Consider the following 15,424-nt stretch of genomic DNA (forward strand, 5'->3'; position numbering starts at 1 on the left):
TTTATCACCATATCAATAAATTTAAAAAGAAAAAACACAAGAGTATCTCAATAAGTACAGGGAAAAAATATAATTTAAAAAATCCATATCACATGCATATTTTTAAAAATCTTAACAAGAATGGAAGAAAACATCCATAACCTGATCAAATGCATCTATAAAAAGCCTTCAACAGGCATAATCTGATGGCAATCCCCGTATAATATAAAACAAGACAAGCATGTCTATAATAGCACTTCTTTTCAGCACTGTACTAAACACCCAATACAATTACACGGAAAAAATTAAAGGAGTAAAGATTAGAAGGAAAGAAACACAAGTATTAGGAATTTTATGTAAAACACAAAAGATTCTTTACAAGTTGTTATACATAATAATAAACAGCTGGCTGTAAGATCAAAATATAAAATCTAATTTTATTTCCATGATCAGTCACAAACTGAAAATATATGTTTTAAAAGTATACTACTTACTATAGTAGCAAAAGTGAAGTAATGTAACAAAGAGGTGCAAGACCTAACAATAATTATTATAAATATTTTCTAAAGACTTTGACAGACCTAAGTAAATCAAGAAATATAGCATATTAATAGATAGGAAGACACAATACCAAAAAACAAAATGCCAATGTCCAGAAATGGCTTTTTAAATTCAATATAATTACAATGAAAGTTATAACGGGTTTCCATAACATTTAACCAGTGATTTTTAAGTTTACATGAACGAGCACAGGACCAGGAAGAACTCACCATTTCTGAAGAATAACAGAGTAGGAGAAAATGCCTTACTGACATAAATTAGTAATCAGGGACAGACACACAGGCCAAACAAATCAGAATAAAGAGCCCAGAATCAGACCTCTGCATAAATGGTATCTTGTTGTGTAACAGAGATGGCATTGCAAATTATTTAGAGAAAGATCAGTCCCTAAATGGTGTGCAAACCTTAAAATTTTTAGAGAAAAATACAGGAAAATATCTTTATGAAGTTGGGGTAGAAAAGGATTTTTTAAGCACAAAGCACTGGCCATATAAAAATAAAAGGTGGATGAAATTCAACTACATCAAAATTCAGCACCAGAAAGAGAATAAAAAGACAAGCCAGCCTGAGACAAAATATTAGTATTTACAGAAATGTAAAAATGCCTACAAATCACTAATAAAGAAGAAAAACAAAAGTGGACAAAAAAGCTTAACAGAGATGTCACAGAAAAGAAAAAATAAATGGCAAATAAATATCTGAGATTTGTTCAAAGTCATCAGTCATTATATAAACACAAATTAAAGTCACAATGAGATACCGTTACATATCTACTAGATTGGCAAAAATTAAGTCTGACAATATCAAAGGTCATAGAGTACATAGATAAATAGGAATCTTTATACATGGCTGGTAGGAGTACAAATTTTCAATCACTTTCAAAAATAATTTGCTGTTTCCTGGTAAAGTTCAAGCTGTGGATACCCTCTAAGACAGCAATCACCAATGACTATCTCTTCGGGTACATATGTGCAAGACTTTCTAATGAAGGAGACAGGTATACATAACAGTTACAATGATAGAAACCAAGGTGGCAGGATTATTTCAAGCTCCACCTCATTTCTCTCATTTATTATTCACGTATTTCACAAACGTTTACTGGAAGTTTGCTGTTATCGCAAAGTCACTGGAGAAGCACACAATAAGGAAATTCTTGGAAACTCAAGAAACTACCATCTATGTCTATACTTCTTTCTCTATCTGCATTTAAAGCAGCATATAATAGTAGTACTTTAATACTACGTGTGTGTATGTATGTGTGCCTGCAGACAGGTAGTGTGTGTTTTAAATAAAATGGATTTGAGAACATGGAGGAAAGACTGATTTTGCTTGAAAAAGAAAATGATTGGTGGAAAGGCTTCAGAGAGTGAAATCAAACTGTTAGCTAAACCAAAACCTTTTGTTTCCTGAATTAAAACAGGACCATTAGCCCAAGGAACTAAAAATACTGCTCTTTAAAATGTGCTGAATTAAGACTTTCCCAAACCTTGAATATATCCCAGTAGTAAGGATGAAACTTGGGCTATTATAGCAACTCTCTCAGAGTCTCAGCATATCATTTATAGGTTACTGCTTCAGGTTAAATATCAGAAAGAATTTGCTGACAGTATAGAATGGCCCATATTTGAAGAAAACTGTGGAATCTTCAGAATTCTCTTAAAATATCCCAGCAGCTATCAATCTAGGACCTAAAGATGAATTCATGTGACTTCTGAATTTCACGCCCTTACTTACTGCTCTATATGCTGAATTATAGTGGTAGTAGATTTCTTTTTTAAAATTAAGAGCTTTCTAATTATCCCATATTCAGCTCCTAATATATTCCAGGCACTCTGTTAGGCCTCAGAAATACAGAAGCCAGCAAAACACAATCCTTGTCCTCAAAGAATCAGAGGCCAGTTTGAGAACAGTATTTAACCCAATAAATGACTGAATAGCATGTTACTGTAGAAAGTTCAAGAGGGAATTGGGAGACTTTCCCCAAGAAGTGAAATGTGAGTCAGTTCTGAGTGACAGATACAGGTAAGATGATAGATAAACCAGAGAAATAAGGGTAACTGCTCTTGAGGAAGCAAGATGACATCCCGGAATGAACTCAATGTGAAGTAGACATGACTTCGAATCCCAAATCTGTTACTCATGCAAATTTGGGCAACTTGCTTCAGTTCTTCACTGAAGAACTGTGTGTGTGTCCATGTGCACACATGTGCCGCTTGGTACATTATGCTGTTGTAGTGAGTTCTATTACTATCTCTATGCTTTTGTTGTTGTTTTCTCAGTAAGAAGAGAAAGACACATTTCTATGGGTAGAGAATCCAAAATCCCATAAAAGGGTTGCCTCAGAACCACGCTTGACTTTAGTGGATGTACTATAAACTGTCCACACCCTAGAGAAACACTTTTCTACATCTATCGTCTCAGTCCTCAGAACAAAAGGTCTTTATTTGTCAGTGCCTGAAGGTTTATGGGATTGTGCTGAAACTAGTATCTGAGATGGATGGACATGACTTCAGTGTACAGAGAAAGGATTTCAGTAAAAGGAAAGACAAAGTAATTACTCAATTTTGCCCTCTCTGACGAACAAATGCAGAAGATTCTTGTATAATCATACACCATTTTCCACTAGTGCTAAGTGTCTGTTGTCTTATATCTCTGTGTTGTGGTTTGTGATTCTCAAGGGACTCACAAATTGATGCAGTATGAATTGTTGCTTGCTACTTATTAAAGGGCAAAAGTTTATAAAAACATGAACAATCTAGGTTTGGCTACTTTATTTTAAAAAGAACAAAAAGTACTTCCAAATATTTTGAACTACTTTTCTCTAAATTGAAATAAACTGCATATGAGATACAGCAATAAAATATTTTAAAAGTAGAAAAAAAGAACTAGAAAATATTTACATGAGCACAAAGGAGAAGGTTCATGCACAAATAAATGAGAAACTGCATGCTGGTCATTCTTATTTAATGATAGTATCAAAGGTAGTGAGAGAATGGATCAAATTAAGCATCATACTTCTATTTGTAAATTTTCCTCTAATATTTCAGCATTAAAGAAATTGGGAAAAAAAGAAACAAGTAAAACACTAGGCATCTAGATACTGCTTTGTAGGTGTTGAAAAGCAAAATATATGTAACAGTAATCACTTGCTTAAGTTAAATACTTGGTAATTTTTTTTGAAATCATGATATGCATCATAGACAATGTATGAATGTGATTTTTAAGTTAATAATCTATTTGTTAATCCAGTATTCTTTGAGAGTTTTAATGACAATTCAGTTACTACTGCCTCAGTAGAACCAAGTTTCTTCAAACTGAAATTAATTTAAAAATATTAGCTAGGAACAACAGAAAGGTGGTCTAGTTTGGCAATACTGTCTAGAAGAAACAAGTTATCTGAACCATATAATTCATGATGGTCCTGAAATAAAGGTAAAAAAGATAAGTTTTAAGGAATAAAAATAATTAGTAAGGCAGAGCACAGTGGCTCATGGCTGTAATCCTAGCTTTATCGGGAGGCCAAGGCAGGTGGATCATTTGAGGTCAGGAGTTTGAGACCAGCCTGGCCAACATGGTGAAACCCTGTCTCTACTAAAAATACAAAAATAAGCTGAGTGTGGTTACACGTGTCTGTAATCCCAGCTACCTGGGAAGCTGAGGCAGGAGGATCGCTTGAGCCTGGGAAATGGAGGTTGCAGTGAGCTGAGATTGTGTCACTGCACTCCAGCCTGGGTGGCAGAGCGAGACTCCAACTAAAAAAGAAAAAAAAAAAGTTAGTAAATTGTATCTTTATTATTCACCCAAATATTACTGAATCATTCAAAGACCATTTGCTACGCAAAATAATCATCAAATTGAATCACCATTGATATTTTGCCAACTTTCAGTCTTATAAAAACATATATACACATTTTTTAAAAAACTGTGTGGTTATGAAGGTAGGAGGGCTATTAGTTTCTTACCACTGGAGTAACACATTGCTGTACCTTTGTGACTTAAAACAACACAAATGTATTATGGCGCAGTTCTGAAGGTCAGAAGTCTAAAATGGGCCAGCAAGATGGCACTCCTGCTGGGGATCAAGGGAAGAATTCCTTTTCTTGCTTTTTTCCAGATTCAGAGGCTACTCACTGCCCCACTCATGGATTCACATAACTCCAGTTTTTGCTTCCTTTGTTACACCTCCTCTGACTCTCCTGCCTCTTTCTTATAAAGATCTTGTGATTTCATTGGACTAGATTAGCTAGAATCACCACCCCATCTCAAGCTATTAACTTCATCATATCCACAAAGTCCCTTTATCTCATAATGTAATATAGTCACAGCTTCCTGGGATTGTGGGGGTGGTTATTCTGCCTACACAGAGTATAAAGCATTTTCAGCTTGTTCTGTAAATTATAAATACACATATGATGTGTTGGCCTTCATTTGTACTCCTGCTTCAGGCCCTGTAAATGTTGGGAATGGGCCCGATGTTTCCCAAAAACAATACCCTAGGTGAGAGAAGGGTCTTAAGACAGTAAACTAGAATTTGGACAGTGTGAGTTAGATATGGAAGAGAGAATTCCTACTGCTCTCCTGGCCTAGACCCCAAGGGCCCAAGACATGCTTAGGGGTGCCCCTAAATTCCAAGGGTGAATGTTCCATGCCCAGTGGAGGTGGCCTGAGTGGAGGTGGCTAGTGGCAGAGACCCACTGCCAATAGGGGGCTATGAAATGAGGATGACATAGCTAAATTATGATTTTTTTATCGTTTAGTGAACACTACCTACAAGTCAGATGTTTTGCTAATTGCTTTCCTTTCACCATATCACTTAATTTCCACAATAGTTTTAAAAGATAGGTATTGCTATTATCACCATTTAACAGGTGCAGAGCTTTAATATCAACATGATTAAGTGACAAGCAGAAGTCAAAGCATAGTTTTCCTGACTGTAAAACTGGTGCTTTTAACCATTATAATGCACTTTCGGATCTTATGAATCATTGTGTCTAATTATATGTTAATCTTTTTTATTTACTTATATATTTTGAGACAGAGTTTGCTCTTGTCACCCAGGCTGGAGTGCAATGGCATGATCTTGGCTCACTGCAACCTCCACCTCTGGGTTCAAGCAATTCTCCGGTCTCAGCCTCAAAGTAGCTGGGATTACAGGCACACACCACCAATCCTGGCTAATTTTGTATGTTTTTAGTAGAGACAGGGTTTCACCATGTTGGCCAGGCTGATCTCGAACTCCTGACCTCAGGTGATCCACCCACCTTGGCCTCCCAAAGTGTTGGGATTATAGGCGTGAGCCACTGCACCTGGCCTAATTATACATTAATCTTAGAAATTCACTTTCCTTTTATGATGGAGAAGGTATTAGGTAGGAAAGCTAGTTTAAATGTTTTAACTGTGCCAAAATAATTAAGGGTTAATTCGGTGTAAAGTGCTAAGTTGAGGAGCAGTCCCTGAAGCTCACAGGGTGGTATGAAAAGTCATCAGTAAGTGATTCCCTAAGACAATGGTTCTCAAACTTTAGTGGGCCTCAGAAACACCTGGAAGAGTTACTGAAACATGAACTGCAGGGTCCTACAATCAGGGTTCAAAATATAATAGGTCTAGGGTAGAGCCAATCTTTTCATTTTTTTTTAATCTTTGGATTTTCTTTTTTAATTGTTCTTTAGGTTCTGGGGTACATGTGCAGATCATGCAGGATTGTTGCATAGGTACACACATGGCAATGTGGTTTGCTGCCTCCATCCCCCCATCAATTATATATGGCATTTCTCCCTATGTTATCCCTCCCCAACCTTCCCACACCCCACTGTCCCTCCCCTAGTACCCCCCAACAGACCCCAATGTGTGATGCTCTCCTCCCTGTGTCCATGTGTTCTCATTGTTCAACACCTGCCTATGAGTGAGAATATGTGGTATTTGATTTTCTGTTCTTCTGTCAGTTTGCTGAGAATGAGTCCAGATTCATCCATGTCCCTAAAAAGAACACAAACTCACCATTTTTTATGGCTGCATAGTGTTCCATGATGTATATGTGCCACATTTTTGTTGTCCAGTCTATCATCGATGGGCATTTGGGTTGGTTCCAGGTCTTTGCTATTGAAACAATGCTACAATGAGCGTACATGTGCATGTGTCTTTATAACAGAACAATTTATTTTTAATTTATAATTCTTTGGGTATATACCCAGTAATGAGATTGCTAGGTCAAATGGAATTTCTATTTCTAGGTCCTTGAGGAATCACCACACTGTCTTCCACAATGGTTGAACTAATTTACACTCCCACCAGCAGTGTAAAAGTGTTCCTATTTCTCCACATCCTCTCCAGCATCTGTTATCTCCAGGTTTTTTAATGATCGCCATTCCAACTGGTGTGAGATGGTATCTCAATGTGGATTTGATTTGCATTTCTCTAATGACCAGTGATGATGAGCATTTTTTCATATGTTGCTGGCCTCATATATGTCTTCTTTTGAAAAGTGACTGTTCATATCCTTCACCGACTTTTGAATGGGTTTGTTTCTTTCTTGTAAATCTGTTTTAGTTCTTTGTAGATTCTGGAATTAGCGCTTTGTCAGAGGCGTCGATTGCAAAATTTTTTTCCCATTCTGTTGGTTGCCTGTTCACTCTAATGATTGTTTCTTTTGCTGTACAGAAGCTCTGGAGTTTAATTAGAACCCATTTGTCTATTTTGGCTTTTGCTGCTAATGTTTTTGGTGTTTTAGTCATGAAGTCCTTGCCTATGCCTATGTCCTGAGTGGTTTTGCCTAGGTTTACTTCCAGGGTTTTTATGGTGTTAGGTCTCATGTTTTATGGTGTTAGGTCTTATGTTTTATGGTGTTAGGTCTTATGCACACTTAAGTCTTTAATCCATCTGGAGTTAATTTTAGTGTAAGGTTTGAGGAGGGGTCTAGTTTCTGCTTTCTGCACATGCTTTCCCAACACCATTTATTAAACAGGGAAACCCTTCCCCATTGCTTGTTTTCGTCAGGTTTGTCAAAGATCAGATGGTTGTAGATGTGTGGCATTGCCTCTGAGTCCTCTCTTCTGTTCCATTGGTCTATATGTCTGTTTTGGTACCAGTACCATGCTGTTTTGATTAATGTAGCCTTGTAGTATAGTTTGGAGTCAGATAGTGTGATGACTCCAGCTTGGTTTTTTTGCTTAGGATTGTCTTGGCTATGCGGGCTCTCTTGTGATTCCATATGAAGGTTAAGGTGGTTTTTTCCAGTTCTGTGAAGAGGGTCGCCAGTAGCTTGATGGGGATAATGTTAAATCTATAACTTACTTTGGGCAGTATGGCCATTTTCATGATATTGATTCTTCTTAACCATGAACATGGAATGTTTTTCTATCTGTTTGTGTCCTCTCTTATTTTCTTGAGCAGTGGTTTGTAGTTCTCGTTGAAGAGGTCCTTTACATCCTTTGTTAGTTGTATTCCTAGATATTTTATTTTCTTTGTAGCAATTGTGAATGGGAGTTCGCTCTTGATTTGGCTTTCTGTTAATCTGTTCTTGGTATATAGGAATGCTTGTGATTTCTGCACATTGATTTTGTATCCTGAGACGTTGCTGAATTTGCTTATCAGTTTAAGGAGATTTTGGGCTGAGACAATATGGTCTTCTAAATATACAATTGTGTCATCTGCAAATAGAGACAATTTGGCTTCCTCTTTTCCTAACTGAATACCCTTTACTTCTTTTTCTTGCTTGATTGCTCTGGCTAGAACTTCCAACACTATACTGAATAGGAGTGATCAGAGAGGGCATCCTGTCTAGTGCCAGATTTCAGAGGGAAGGCTTCTAGTTGCCCATTCAGTATGATATTGGCTGTAAGTTTGTCATAAATAACTTTTATTATTTTGAGATATGTTCCATTGATACCTAGTTTATTGAGAGTTTTTAGCATAAAGGGCTGTTGAATTTTGTCAAAGGCCTTCTCCGCATCTATTAAGATAATCATGTGGTTTTTGTGTTTGGTTCTATTTATGTGGTGGATTACATTTATAGGCTTGCGTATGTTGAACCAGCCTTGTATCCCCAGGGTGAAGCCTATTTGATTGTGATGGATAAGCTTTTTGATGTCCTGTTGCAGTCAGTTTGCCAGTATTTTATTGAAGATTTTTGCATCTATGTTCATCATGAATATTGGCCTGAAGTTTTCTTTTTTTGTTGAGTCTCTGCAGGGTTTTGGTATCAGGATGACGTTGTCCTCATAAAATGATTTGAGAGGATTCCCTCTTTTTGTGTTGTTTGTAATAGTTTCAGAAGGAGTGGTACCAGCTCCTCTTTGTATGTCTGGTAGAATTCAGCTGTGAACCCATCTGGACCTGGACTTTTTTTGGTTTGTAGGCTATTAATTGCTGCCTCAACTTCAGCCCTTGTTATTGGTCTACTCAGGTTTCAACTTCTTCCTGATTTAGCCTTGATAGGGTGCAAGTGTCCAGGAATTTATCCATTTCTTCCAGGTTTACTGGTTTATGGGCATAGAGTTGTTTGTAGTAATCTCTGATGGTAGTTTGTATTTCTGTGGAATTGGTGGTGATATCCCTTTTATCATTTTTTATTGCATCTATTTGATTCTTCTCTCTTTTCTATTAATCTGGCTAGCAGTCTGTCTATTTTGTTGATCTTTTCATAAAACTAGCTCCTGGATTTATTGATTCTTTGAAGGTATTTTAATGCCTTTATCTCCTCCAGTTCGGCTCTCTTAGTTATTTCTTGTCTTCTGCTGGCTTTTTAGATTTTTGGTCTTGCTCCTCTAGCTCTTTCAATTTTGATGACAGAGTGTTGATTTTATATCTTTCCTCACTTCTCATGTGGGCATTTATTGCTAAAAATTTCTCTCTAGACACTGCTTTAAATGTGTCCCAGAGATTCTGGTACATTGTGTCTTCATTCTCGTTGGTTTTGAAGAATATCTTTATATCTGCCTTCATTTCATTGTTTATCCAGTTGACACTCAGGAGCCAGTTGTTCAGTTTCTATGAAGTTGTGTGGTTCTGGATTAGTTTCTTATTCCTTAGTTCTAATTTGATTGCACTGTGATCTGAGAGACTGTTTGTTATGATTTTTGTTCTTTTGCATTTGCTGAGAAGTGACTTACTTCCAATTATGTGGTCAGTTTTAGAGTAGGTGTGATGTGGTGCTGAGAAGAATGTATATTTTGTGCATTTGGGATGGAGAGTTCTGTAGATGTCTATTAGGTCCACTTGGTCCAGATCTGAGTTCAAGTCCTGGATATCCTTGTTAATTTTCTGTCTTGTTGATCTGTCTAATATTGACAGTGGAGTGCAAAGTTTCTTTGCATTAGGTTAGGACATGTTCTTTTAGCTCAGAGAAGTTTGTTATTCACCACCTTCTGAAGCCTGTTTCTGTCAATTCATCAGACTTATTCTCTATCCAGCTTTGTTCCCTTGCTGGTGAGCAGTTGTGTTCCCTGGGAGGAGGAAAGGCTTTCTGGTTTTTGATGTTTTCATCCTTTTTGTGCTGGTTTCTTCCCATCTTCATGGATTTATCTACCTGTGATCTTTGTAGTTGGTGACTTTCAGATGGGATCTCTGAATGGATGTCCTTTTTGTTGATGTTGAAGCTATTTATTTCTGTTTTTTAGTTTTCCTTCTAACAGTCAAGCCCCTCTGCTGCAGGACTGCTGGAGGTCCACTCCAGACCCTGCTTGCCTGGGAATCACCCGTGTGGGCTGCAGAACAGAAAGGGTTTCTGCCAGTTTCTTCTTCTGTTATCTTCATCCCAGAAGGGTACTTGCCAGACGTCAGCCTGATCTCTCCTTTACGAGGTGTCTCTTTGGCTATACAGGGATTGGGGAGCTGCTTAAGGAGATAGCCTGTCCCTTATGGGAGCTCAAGTACTGTGCTGGGAGCTCCATTGTTCCATTCAGAGCTGCTGGGCAGGTACGTTTAAGTCTGCTGCAGTGGAACTCATAACCACCTCTTTTCCCAGGTTCTCTGTCCTGGGATGGTGGAGCTTTATTTATAAGTTCCCGACATGCTCCTGCCTTTTTCAGAGATGCCCTGCCCAGCAAGGAGGTAGTCTAGTCACAGTCTGCCAGCAGAGGCATTGCTGAGCTGCCACGGGCTCTGCCCAACTGCTGTGTAAACTTCCTTGAGGTTTTGTTTACAGAGGTACAGTTAGAACTGCCTTGGTAATGGCAGTCTGCCTCAGTAATGGCAGATTACCTTGGTAATGGCAGACTGTCTTGGTAATGGCAGACTTCCTCAGTAATGGCAAACTGCCTTAGTAATGGCAGACTCCTTGGTAGTGGTGGACTGCTTCAGTAATGGCAGATGCCCTTTCCCCCACTGAGCTGAAACATCCAGGGTCCAGCTGTGCTTGTTGTGAAACTCTCAGTCCAGAGTGTTTCAGATTGCTGGTCTTTGTGGGGGTGGGACCCACGAAGCCAGATCACCTGGCTCCCTGTTTCAGCCCCCTCTTTTTCAGTTGAATGGGCAGCTGTGTCTCCCAGGCATTCCAGGCACCAGTTGAAATGGCCACCCAGATTTGTGTGAGTTTTTGTGTGGAAACCCACAGCACCAGCTGAAACAGCCATGCTGGAAACTCATGGCACTTTTTGGCCTGGGAATCTCCTAGTCTGTGGGCAGTAAAAACTCAATTGGAAATGCAGTGATCACCCACCCTCTGCATTGTTCTTGCTGGGAACTGCATTCCAGAGCTGCTCCTATTTGGCCATCTTGGATCCTCTCCCCAGTTTACTCTCCATTTTCATTTTTAACAAGTCCTCTAGTAATGCTAATACTCTGACATGGGAACCACACTTTGAAAACACTGTCCTAAGAAAAGAAAATCCCTTAGGAGAATCTCAGTGGACATAAGTGAAACCCACAAGTTTCAGCCACCGTTTTCCTCAAAGATACTCATCCTCCATTGCCAAACCTTAGAGTATTGGGATTTGTTTCCTCACAGTGGGATTCAAACCAAGCCCTAGAATTATCATTGGAATTTTTATGGCTAAAAAGAAAAAAATGAAAAGGGCATTCTGCAGCAAGTGGGAGAAGAAACCTTGGAATCTATATATCAGGTAAAACAGGATAAAAGGTGAAAGACAACTTTATATAGCCTTTGGAGAGGTCATTTTAAAGCAACCATAATACCTCATTTCTACATAGATTTTGACAGTTTTCAAAACACTTTGGACATCACTATTTTTCAAGTGTTTGTGGAGCCCAAGTTATTCATTCAGCAGCATGCTCAGAGTTTTAGGGAATAAAAAACAGAATGGCACTCATCATAAACTGCCTTAAATCAACTCAGGAGACAATGACTTATTTCCAGACCCTTCAGAAGTATTAAAGCCCTGACCAGAGGTTATACTTTTTTTTTTTACTGGATCAAAAACACACAAACAAAAAAAGAATGCGTAAATTTCCAAACTCAAGCTGAAAAAGCAGGAAACTCAAATCTCATTCTTGACCACGTCTATATTACTTTTGTATAATCCCTTCTCTTGTCCCTTTCTTTCTGTCCCCTTTTCAGAAATAATGTGTACTAGTATAGAGACATTTTCACTTGCACATGGAAAGAAAAAAGGTTAAGCATCTCTCAAAATGACAGGTTCAAGTCTATTAATCAACAAAGTAAAAATTAGCAAAATGAGAGTAAGAGGAACTCCTAGGCACCATTTAAAGAAAACTTCCACTTCTGCACCTGGATCACATGATTCCAAATATGACAACATATCTGAAAGGAGATGTTCTCATAATCCCTCACTCCAACCATTATACAGCAAGAAAGAAAAGTAAAGTTAACACAATGGGGAATAACATTCTTGATTTGGAGACAGTAGACCAGGAGGGGAGATTCTATTTGGATGATGGTCCCTTGTTAAAGATGGTGAATGGGCATTTGGAATTATCCAACAGAGCTAGTCCTACATAGAGAAAAAGAGGCTGGCCTTGTGAATCCCATGCCAGGATGTACAATTAAGTATAATTTCACTTAAAAGGAGGAAAGATAAACACAACCTTCTTAGCCAAGATAGTAAAGATTTCCAGAGTTTAAAGAAATGTATTTCTTAGCTAGGGTATATAAAACTTTTACTGTACTAATTATTACAATTTCTAATTGCTCTGTAATATTGTGGTGAATGTGGCTGGTGTTTTCCCACACTCCCTCTTCAGTTGTATCATCTCCCATTTGCTGTGAGTTTTGGAGATAACAATAAACAGCTCACCCCTATTCCAGAGAATCACCCTGACCCAGATGGAAGCCACCTTGCCTGGGTGGATACACCTCTTCCCCTTCCTCCTCTAGGGCTGACTCAAGTCAGTGACCTCCTGAAGGGATACACAAGGCCAGTCTCTTTTTCTCTATGTAGGACTAGCTCTGTTGTGTAATTTGTGCTCTAGAGTGTCCTGCAGGATCAGACTGAAGCTAGTCCCTCCTGAGAACACATTCTTGCTTGGTGTTTTCCCCATCCTGTTCTGGTTCCCTCACTCCCCTACTGAGCACACCCCCAGTAAATCACTTAAACAAGGATCCCTAGCTCAGATTTTGCTCTGCAGAATCCAATCTATGGCCACCGATACAATAAGCACTCCTAGGAGACAGACTGTAAAGATGAGGATCCTGGTGTTGGATCATTTTCCAGCGGGGCAATGAGAACCCTATTGCTGGTGATAAGTGGAGTGCTGATAGTCTTGGAATGCTGGTGCATTTTACTGGCTCTCATCTATGGTGACCTGTGATGGGATACAGGTGGAAGCGGTGCAATTGCTGGGACAATGCTCTGGGTATTTTAGAGATATCAGGAAATAACAGCTATACAACTGTGGAATTGGTTGGCCATTGCTTAGCACCAGTAATTGAAGAGAAAAAATGACAGGTTCAATTCTATTAATCAACAAAATAAATTGGCAAAGTGAGAGTAAGAGGAACTCCTAGGCACCATTTAAAGAAAACTTCCACTTCTGCACCTGGATGGCAGCCACAGTTGAAGAACAGGGTGGAAAATCTTAATTGTTAGCAGTGCATCAGAGAAAGCTGGATCTCAGCTTAGGCAGGTCTCACACAAACTCCGGGCCCTGAAAGGGGTGGGACCCTGATGCTTGGATGGGGACATCTGTACAGACATGGTTAAGAACCTTGAATTTTGGGTTACCCTGAATCCTATGCACCTGAAAATGTGACCAATTTTCTCTTATTGGAAGATAAAGCTACACACACACACACACACACTTGAAGTTATACAAAGATACCAAGTGAGGCAGGTATCTTAGACATTTCTTGACCTTCTCAGGACTTGCTCTACTTCCTTTCTTGGTTCATAATTAGAGTAAAATCTCAGCACAACCTGATCAAAGAGTGTTGAGCCAGGTAAAGCAGAAAAGAAATTACATGCCCAAAAACATCGAGACCTGGATGACACGTTACCATCAAGAACTGGCAGTGGTTCTGCAGGGGGTGAGATCAAGAGAAGATAGGCTATCAAGCTGTGTTAGGGAGAGTTTTGCAATATGGTGGCACTTTCCAGTGGCACAGGATTTAATGCCCTAGCAAGAGCCCAAGTGATTGCTGTAATCGGCTGATATAACTAACTTTGAAAGCTTGAAAAAAGGAAAGGCCTATAGTAAGCAATATAGAGATGCCAAATTGCTGTAGCAAATGATAGAGGGAGAGCTTAAAAGGCTCACAGAAGCAACATGCAAGGAATGGGTCCATTCCATGAGACAGAGAACCCTGTACTGACCATATTTCTTAGGGCGGCCCACAAGACATGTCCTTTTCCAAGGCAATGAGGTCAGAAGGACCCCTGGGAATAATGATGCGAGATATTGTTAGAGCACTGGGTTCCCTAATGGCAATGCAGATGATAGGATCTGAGAACAGCAGAGGCCAGGTGGCAGCATGTACCCAATAGAAGAGCGGTGGACAGAATAACTATAATCCATAGTAAGTTCAGAATGGGTCAGCAAGGCATGACCCACAGAATTTATGGAAAGGGCTCATAAAACATTTTGTTCCTAGCGGTAAGATAGATAAGCAGCCAATAAGGGTATTTGAATATGAATATTCAAAAGAGATAGGTGACTGAGGAGTAGAAGTTTGAGGTCAGCTATGCTCAGCGAAAAGCCATATTTCCACGCTCAGCTTTTAGGCCTGAGCCAGTTCTGTGACCCAGAACACATCAACTGAAAAAAAAGAAAGATGTTACAATACCATAGATCAATCCATAAATTACTCAGATAGTTCCAAACAATTGAATACAGATTGATGCTGATAGTCAAAGATCCCAACCACCACCATGGCCTGTAATGGTTAATACTGAATGTCAACTTGATTGGATTGAAGGATAAAGTATTGACGCTGGGTGTGTCTGTGAGGGTGTTGCCAAAGGAACTTAACATTTGAGTCAGCAGGCTGGGAAAGGCAGGCCCACCCTTAACTGAGGAGCACCATCTAATCAGCTGCCAGTGAATATAAAGCAGGTAGAAAAAACATGAAAAGGTGAGACTGGCCTAGCTTCCCATCCTACATCTTTCTCCCATACTGGATGCTTCCTGCCCTCGAACATCAGACTCCAAGTTCTTCAGTTTTGAGACTCGGACTGGCTCTCCTTGCTCCTCAAGCATGCAAACAGCTTATTCAGGAAACTTGTGATCATGTAAGTTAATACTTAATAAACTCCTCTTTATATGTATGTGTGTGTGTGTGTGTATATATATATATATATATATATACACACACACACATACATACACACATACATAAGATATATATACATATATATATATGCTATTAGTTCTGTCCCTCTAGAGAACTAATACATTACCCTCCTGCTAACAGTAGAGGTATATGGAAGTCAGCTAGTAAACAGAGTCCAAACAATGTCTGTCTCACAATGGGTAC

At 39.0% G+C, this 15,424-nt stretch overlaps 1 protein-coding gene and 1 long non-coding RNA gene across 3 annotated transcripts in view; one reads left to right on the forward strand and one right to left on the reverse strand.

Moving 5' to 3' along the window:
• The window catches only part of PDE4B (phosphodiesterase 4B), a 560,636-nt gene that overhangs the window by 393,396 nt on the left and 151,816 nt on the right, over positions 1-15,424 (reverse strand). The gene's annotated exons all lie outside the window — the stretch shown is intronic.
• On the forward strand, positions 11,916-13,879 carry LOC116563888. Its single transcript, XR_004274618.1, has 3 exons — positions 11,916-12,130; positions 12,311-12,314; positions 13,389-13,879. It is a non-coding gene; the product is annotated as an uncharacterized LOC116563888 (long non-coding RNA).

Source organism: Sapajus apella, unplaced genomic scaffold, assembly GCF_009761245.1.
Source record: "Sapajus apella isolate SASKATOON/1434 unplaced genomic scaffold, GSC_monkey_1.0 scaffold36, whole genome shotgun sequence".
NCBI classification, from domain to species: Eukaryota; Metazoa; Chordata; class Mammalia; order Primates; family Cebidae; genus Sapajus; species Sapajus apella.